Here is a 3,113-nt window from a genome sequence, read left to right on the forward strand (position 1 = left end):
TTTTTGATTTTGTATTCTACTGAATACATCTTTCCCCGATTACTTTTGTTTTACTGAAAAGAAAAATAAAATCGTTTTCTTGGAAACAAAATGAAGTCTAAATTAATTCAATAGCTGCTGAAATTTCACCTAAAATTTTAAACAGCTAGAAATCCACATTATCTTTAATATATAGCTAGTACACAATAAAAATTAAAGGGGCTATTTTGGGAAAGTTGATGCAAGGAGAAAAATTGATTAAAGTATATTCACTGAAAGTCCTGTCATCAACATTTTTATTTAGTTTAGTAAATGCTAGAATATAAATACATAACAATATGTTCTGTCTTATCATGGGTAGTCTTTTTTTTTTTTTTTGCAGTACACGGGCCTCTCACTGTTGTGGCCTCTCCTGTTGCGGAGCACAGGCTCCGGACGCGCAGGCTCAGCGGCCACGTCTCACAGGCCTAGCTGCTCCGTGGTACGTGGGATCCTCCCGGACCGGGGCACGAACCCGTGTCCCCTGCATCGGCAGGTGGACTCTCAACCACTGCGTCACCAGGGAAGCCCTCATGGGTAGTCTTTTATATAACTAAATTTCATGGCCAACATTTTACATAACAAAACAACACAGAAGAAAAATCTGTAAATTATCAGAAATGGGGCAAGGACATCAGAAAATAATGCATTTTATATAAATTATAGAGGACAGTTACAATGAAAACCCATTATTTTCCTCTCTAACTGAATTTTACAAGATAAAGTCAACACATATTATTCTGCGCACTGCTAAGAGTGCATAAACAGTGTGGATTTTTCAGAAGACAGTGGTCAAAGACAAATGTTACCTTGATGACATATATTGTTCTTAGTTCTTAACTGGAGTTGAGCTTCCTTTCATAGTCTTCTTTAGGTGATAGTAGTTTGGCAAGATTTTCAACAGGAAATCCAGTTGTAGTGTCTGGGGCTGTGAGCGCTCAGTCTGTACCTGATGAAGACAGCCTGCACCATAAATCACTGTGTTCTCAGGGATGACTTCAAATGTGTTCAGGTTGCAACAGGCCCCAATGATGCAACCACTTGTCAATATTACGTTTCTGCCTACATACGCAATTGATTCAATAATATTATTATCTCCTATTTTCATGGCTTGGGAATAACAGCCAACTTCAAACACATTATTTGTGCCAATGATCATAGGTTTGGGCTCTGAATCTGCTGCATCAGAGTGAGCATTTATGATGAGCGCCTGTTCTTCCATTACGTTACCTTTGCCAATCACTATGGGCCCGGCTTCTGCAATGATTTGTGCTTTAGGTGGATCACTGTCCTGGGTCCTATAGTTACATCACCCCTGATTTCACTCTCTACACACACTGCTGCTCTCTACACACACAACCCTGATTTCACTCTCTACACACACAACTGCTCCAGGTGCAATCTTCACACTTTTTTGAGTCTTTTCCGACATGGTTCGGGCCCTGTCTCCTCATTGTAGTTTTGATTTCATTTTTGTAATAATTAGTGATGTTGAGCAGCTTTTCATGTGCCTCTTGGGCATCTGTATGTCTTCATTGGAAAAATGTCTCTTTAGGTCTTCTGCTCATTTTTGGATTGGGTTGTTTGTTTTTTTTAATATTGAGCTGCATGAGCTGTTTATGTATTTTGGAGATTAATCCTTTGTCCGTTGATTCGTTTGCAGATATTTTCTCCCATTCTGAGGGTTGTCTTTTCATGTTGTTTATAGTTTCCTTGGCTGTGCAAAAGCTTTTAGGTCCCATTTGTTTATTTTTGTTTTAATTTCAGTTACTCTAGGAGGTGGGTCAAAAAAGATCTTGCTGTGCTTTACGCCAGGGTGTTCTTTCTGTTTCCCTCTAAGAGTTTTATAGTGTCTGGCTTTACAGTCTTTAATCCATTTTGAGTTTATTTTTGTGCATGGTGTTAGGGAGTGTTCTAATTTCATTCATTTACATGTAGCTGTCCAGTTTTCCCAGCACCACTTATTGAAGAGACTGTCTTTTCTCCATTGTATATCTTTGCCTCCTTTGTCATAGATTAGTTGACCATAGGTGTGTGGGTTTATCTCTGGGCTTTCTATCCTGTTCTGTCGATCTATATTTCTGTTTTTGCTCCAGCACCATATCGTCTTGATTACTGTAGCTTTGTAATAAAGTCTGAAGACAGGGAGTCTGATTTCTCCAGCTCCATTTTTTTCCCTCAAGACTGCTTTGGCTATTCGGGGTCTTTTGTGTCTCCATACAAATTTTAAGATGCTTTGTTCTACTTCTGTAAAAAATGTAGTTGGTAATTTGACAGGGATTGCACTGAATCTGTAGATTGCTTTGGGTAGTGTAGTCACTTTCACAATATTGATTCTTCCAATCCAAGAACATGTTATATCTCTCCATCTGTTCGTGTCATCTTTGATTTCTTTCATCAGTGTCTTATACTTTTCTGAGTACAGGTCTTTTACCTCCTTATGTAGGTTTATTCCTAGGTATTTTATTCTTTTTGTTGCAATGGTGAATGGGATTGTTTCCTTAATTTCTCTTTCTGATCTTTCATTGTTAGTATAGGAATGCAAGAGATTTCTGTGCATTAATTTTGTGTCCTGAAACTTTACCACATTCATTCATTAACTCTACTAGTTTTCTGGTGGCATCTTTAGGATTATCTATGTATAGTATCATGTCATCTGCAAACAGTGACAGTTTTACTTCTTCTTTTCCAATTTGTATTCCTTTTATTTCTTTTTCTTCTCTGATTGCCATGGCTAGGACTTCCAAAACTATGTGGAATAATAGTGGCGAGAGTGGACATCCTTGTCTTTTTCCTGATCTTAGAGGAAATGCTTTCAGTTTTTCATCATTGAGAGTGATGTTTGCTGTGGGTTTGTCATATATGGCCTTTATTATGTTGAGGTAGGTTCCCTCTGTGCCTACTTTCTGGAGAGTTTTTATCATAAATGGGTGTTGAATTTTGTCAAAAGCTTTTTCTGCATCTATTGAGATGATTATATGGTTTTTATTCTTCAATTTGTTAATATGGTGTATCACATTGATTGATTTGCATATATTGAAGAATCCTTGCATCCCTGGGATAAATCCCACTTGATCATGGTGTATGATCCTTTT

At 37.7% G+C, this 3,113-nt stretch overlaps 1 pseudogene; it reads right to left on the minus strand.

The window, feature by feature from the left end:
• Nucleotides 1-633: 633 nt before the first annotated feature.
• On the minus strand, nt 634-1,450 carry LOC137225261 (dynactin subunit 6-like; annotated as a pseudogene).
• Between the last annotated feature and the right edge of the window lie 1,663 nt (nt 1,451-3,113).

This window comes from Pseudorca crassidens, chromosome 1 (assembly GCF_039906515.1).
Source record: "Pseudorca crassidens isolate mPseCra1 chromosome 1, mPseCra1.hap1, whole genome shotgun sequence".
In the NCBI taxonomy this organism is placed as follows: Eukaryota; Metazoa; Chordata; class Mammalia; order Artiodactyla; family Delphinidae; genus Pseudorca; species Pseudorca crassidens.